Below are 5,413 nucleotides of genomic sequence, written 5' to 3'. Positions count from 1 at the left end.
TCGGGATCATAACGCATGGGAATGTCAACGATGGGCTGCATTAATCGCGGCGGAAGAGCTGCACAGGGTCCATTTTATTGAATTATATTAATCCATTATAATACGGGCCGGTGGATTTATCGCGTTGCCGCCGGCCATTATTCCGAACGAGATCGGGCCGACCGTAAAATTAGACTATCGAAACGTTCGCGGCAGTTATCGGTTGTAGCGCGATTACGTTTCGAAGAGCGCGATTAACGTTATCGATGTTTGACGTATTGTAGGAAAGGGGATTACCCGTAGTCAACGAACATTACGCTCTCTGCATTCCCATCTTTCTCTCACTCTCTATCTATCTCTCTTTCACTCGAGAGTTTGATCTCTGTCTCTGGTCGATGAATCGAAAGCGTGGAACAGGGTTCAATCGTTACCGCAATGTGAATGAGGGAAAAATTAAGCGTAGTGTGTCTTTTGGATCGAGATAGCTGAACAATTTTTGATACTTTCTGTCTCTCGATCATTCGTATTAGATAACGAATGATTCTTTATACTAATGAATCGTTTATTACCTTCAATTCGATTAGGCTTGTATGGACATGGAAAAATAAATTCCTTTGTGTGTTAAATTTCAAAAAACAAGGGACTATGAAAAATTTTAATATATCGGCTGTTAACCGTAGTGCGGTTTTCGGGTCTTTTAATAACTATTGCTGTTATCAACTTTATGTTCCCTCAGCATTATATTAAAAGTTTATTGTCTAGGTACATAGAGTATGCTGGTAACAAAAATTGTTACACGTAAGGTGTTCGGCTCCTTTTTTACCCAAAGACCTTAAGTGTGTAGTCGAACGGAAGAACGCACTAGGGTTAAGTTATCCATATCGATCGAATCGAATTCTGAGTAGAGTTACGTACCATCGATAATGTGCGGAAAAGGCACAATGGTGAAATACTTTAAATTAGAAAGAATTGCCGATAAAATTCCAGGAAATTGGCAGAAAAATAAAACAACCACGGTATAAAGCTCGGAGACACCGTGAATAAACGCGTATGCAAATGCGGTATATATTATTGGAAAAATTAAACATTGTTTCGTTCGATAAGTCGGCGATAAAAGGTAGTGGGCATGTGGATTGACGAAATGCATAAATCGCAGTTGGATACGCGTGTTTGATTTTCGTAAATGCCGGGACCGGCTCGCGGTGTTTATTTCCTGGCAGATAGTGAATAAATATTAATTATTCGGTACTCGCCCAGGCAAACGTATAGCCGGAGCCTGGCCGTGTTCGCGCCGGGTTTTATGAAAATAATGCGCGCCGCATTAATTTTCGCCGGGCCTTGTGTACATATGTATGGACGCGCGTACCATACTGGGTTGCGCGTTCAATTTCTCACGCAATTGCTTATAAATACGTTTCCCGTCGTTCCTCCCAATTTTTCCCTGCATTTTTTGCCAAAAAACCATTCCATTTTGATCCACTTCGTGCGAGAATTTTCAGGAAAAACTTAGCATCTTCGAGAATATTTTTAACAAATATTTGAAAAGTAAACTCATTACGCATCGATGTTGAATTAATGCCAAATCGATAGCAGAATCAACATTGACATAAATTAATACACGATTTGACAAACTTTTGTTCATTTTTGAAGCACAGAAACGTAAAGTTATTGTTGAAACCTCCTTGATTTTAAGGTAGATTTCGTTCTATCATTTCACGAGAATGCTTTTTTCGAAACGCTCATTGAAATGCATAGCAGCCGCGCTAATAGAAACACGATTGCAAACGTGGATCGGTTTTGGCGACTATATTTAATCCATTTCCATAAGCGACAGCCGCCGAAAATACGTCTCCCTGGCGCAATAACAATATCGATGATTTTCATTGAAATGGAAATCCCGGGAAACGCACAGTAGGCATGATTTGCGAAAATACGCCGACGTCGGGAATTCTAGTGCATAATCGTGCGTAATTGGCCAGAAAATTTGCGGCACCCGTGCCATGCTAAAATAATTGCGGACGATTAAAAACCGGACTTTATTCCCCTCTCTCCTTCGGTGAAAACTACACACGAAACCGCTTGTCAAACCTTCCCAAGCAACGAGATCAATTGAAAATTAGCTGTCTTCTTTTCGTATGTTTTTTTCCATATTCCTTTCTTTTAACTACCGACTGTACTGGTTTTTGCAATCAGAACTTTAGAAAGAATTCAGTAAGTCTGGTTCCCTTTTGAAACGTCACCGCAGAAAAAATGTTTCACGTGAAAATTCTAGCAAGCATTCACAAGTTAAATTTGCTGTACCAGTTCTATACATCAAAGCAGCATTATTTATACCATACGTCTATAGGTCCCCTTAAACTATTTAATCGCTAATTTAATTCCATAAAGAGTAACGAATGACGCTACCACCAGTGCGTCAACTGGGGAAAGCAGGATTGAGCGGGACCCTGGCACAAATTGCATTTACATACAGCCAAAGAGAGAACTAGAGAGAGAGAGAGAGAGTGGACAGGGAAAAATACACTCGTCCTATTTCCATCTCCTTTAACAGGGCCAGCGTGTCATGAAAAAAAAAAAGAAACAACAAACCGTGGCTGCGTCACAAATTCTATTCACTCATACTACATATACGCTATGAGCAGAAAGTTTTGGTGACCTCGTGACTCTTAAGGGAGGAGTCGAAAAAGTGAACAAAGTATTCCATTTGTGGTTTAACGATGTTCCATCAATTTTGTTAAATACCAAAACATTCGTTGAATAAAATACAATTTTAGAGAATTTTAACATTATTATTCTTTGTTAGGGGCTTGCGGATGATTTTTCGATCGTTCAAGCTTTGCCGGTTTTTGCACGTGTGTGCCGACTAATGTTCTAAGGCTTCGAAGGACCAGTTTCTTGATTGAAACACTAAGTTTTTATTTTATGTTCTATTTTCTACAACTAATTCAAGATATAAATTCTATTGCGAAGTGAGAGGTGTTTCTCTTGCGAGTCGCCAAATGTTTCTGCCGGAGTCTCTGCGGTTTCCCTCGAAGAAGACTCCTATTTTCCTAAAAACACCCTGATTGGTGATTTACGACCGGAGAAAGTGTTCGGTGGACGGATGCGTGGGAATCCTGTGGAATCTCCGCTTTTCTAGGCTTTGTTAAAGTCAAGTGGCCCATCGACGTTGGCAAAACTCGTGGGTCCCTTTCCTTTTTTCCGTTTGGAGACTCCAGGATTTATGGCAGGGTCTGGTCCTAGGGACCAAGTGTCGCAGGCAACGCAATAAACACTTGTGGTGTTTTGAAAAAGCGATATTTGCCTGCGACGGCGACCACTTCCAAAATCACCCAAACTTCTTTGTCTGTAACGTATCATACATTGGCAGAATTTTTAACGAGACGTTCGAGCGATCAATGAAGAAAAGTCTTGATCATAGTTATAACGGTAATCGAAGAGCTTTTAAGAAACGTTGAAACGAGCGGTACGAGATCGTTGAGGATCGTTCATTACTTGGTCTATTCTTAATCTATGCACGGCCAATATCTCGAACAACAGACTTTAACGAGACCGGCCCCGTTTTATGCACGAGGACTCTCAGACATCGTTTCCGTGGCCCCGTGGTATTGTTGTGCATTCGCGAAACGAGGGGAGGTTGGGTGAGGGAGACGCGACGTTCCTCCGGCAGACACCGAGCCACGGCCACGTAGAAGATTCGCGACAAAACCCCGAGGAGGTGTTTCGGATTTAGGTCACGCGCCGCGTCACCAGCAGCATGAAAGAGAGAGTATGCCGGGGTACAATGGTCCCGTGATCCATTGACGAATCTTTCTTTCGTTGAGTTGCTGCTCTGAGGAAGATGAAGTCTACTTCTCGTCTACTAACGATTAGCTCCTGAATTCTCTAGTATTTGATTTTTCCTTTCTTCTTTACCATTCGGCTGTGAGATTCTGGAAAATGATAACACAAAATTGTACTTTTCTTTTTTAGAATGAGGAGGGAATTAATGAATTTCTTTAAACGTGTACTCACGGCTAAGTGTAAGGGAAATTTTGGGGATTATTTCTTCAATTTTTTAAAGATGGATATAGTAGGAGGGAGAAATAATTTGAGGGTAATATTTTCGATAATTGTGGGAAGCCAAGTGTGCCGCGGGATTTTCGCAGGACTATCGATATTCTGAACCATCGATGGCACTTTTCATCAATTACCACGGCCACGTCCAAAGGGTTAATAGTCACTCACGTCCTAAAAGGATTAACGCGGCATTCGGATCCCGATATTATACGGTAACACTGCTATAATTTGATTAAGCCGCGGGTAATTGTGTTTCTAATCAATTGCTTCGCAATTCCGCGGAATAAATTATTTAGATCATGCTAATTTCAATCGTATTATCGAATAAATTTCAACTACACCTTTGAGGTAATATCAAACGAACGTATGCAACGAGAATACTTTGAATTTTAAGATTTTACGGATATTCGATCGGCAACGCGAAAATTTTACCTGAAAATTTCGAAATACGATTAGAATTGTGAAATCTCGAGTCTCTTAAACTTGTCTTCGTGAAATGGTAATCGATTTGCATAAAAGGGGAATGAGACAACTTCCAAGCACAGAAAACGCGATTTAAAAAATTATAAATAAAAAATGGGATATCTTTGGAATTTCGTTAGACTCACGAAGATATAATCAGCTAAAGAAATTTCAATGACAATTAATATTAAAGCCCTAGAAGATAATTACAATTTTTCTTGTAAATTTTCTTCGATTACCCTCGTCGCTCTTTGCTTTCTCTATCGAAAGTCATGCATTAAACCATCTTTATATTTTAAAGGCGGCCCGTGCCATGCAAAAACGTTCGTTTCATCTCGCGAGCACCCGCGTGCTCTCCAACTTTACGATTGAATAAAGAATTCCCCAGGACGTGAGCGTTTACGTTATTGAACGTAAACATATGGAATAACGAGGGACCGTGCTGCTCCCTTGGGACAATGTTACAAGCGTTCCCCTCCCTCTTAAGTTTCGGATATCGCAAATTTCGCCTGGAAGAAGACGGTTCTCGCGTTTCCTGGACGTACCGTGGCCCAGTTTTCAAATTCCTGGTGTTGTTCGTCGAAATTGCACCTCTACAATCCCATACTTGTCCTGAAGAATTTATTTTTTGAACGATGACCCTGCTGCAGCACTCGTGAAACATCGACGTTACACGCACATAACATCGAGCTTGAAAGTATAAAAAATTGCTTGTCCGAAAAGAATGTCTGGAATATTTTATTTGATTGAAAAATGTTCGTTTCTGTTCCGGTGATGTTGTGCAAGAAAATATCGATTGATTTTCAAGATTCAGGGGGTTAGGTGTGAGAGTTAAGCGGAGGAAAAACTGTGAACAGATAAATTCTGAATCTGACGTGGAAATAAATGGCAAATAAGAGGCGCACAGCAAACA

This window comes from Habropoda laboriosa, unplaced genomic scaffold, assembly GCF_001263275.1.
Source record: "Habropoda laboriosa isolate 0110345459 unplaced genomic scaffold, ASM126327v1 scaffold18, whole genome shotgun sequence".
Lineage (NCBI taxonomy): Eukaryota > Metazoa > Arthropoda > Insecta > Hymenoptera > Apidae > Habropoda > Habropoda laboriosa.
Note: the sequence above shows the minus strand (reverse complement) of the source record.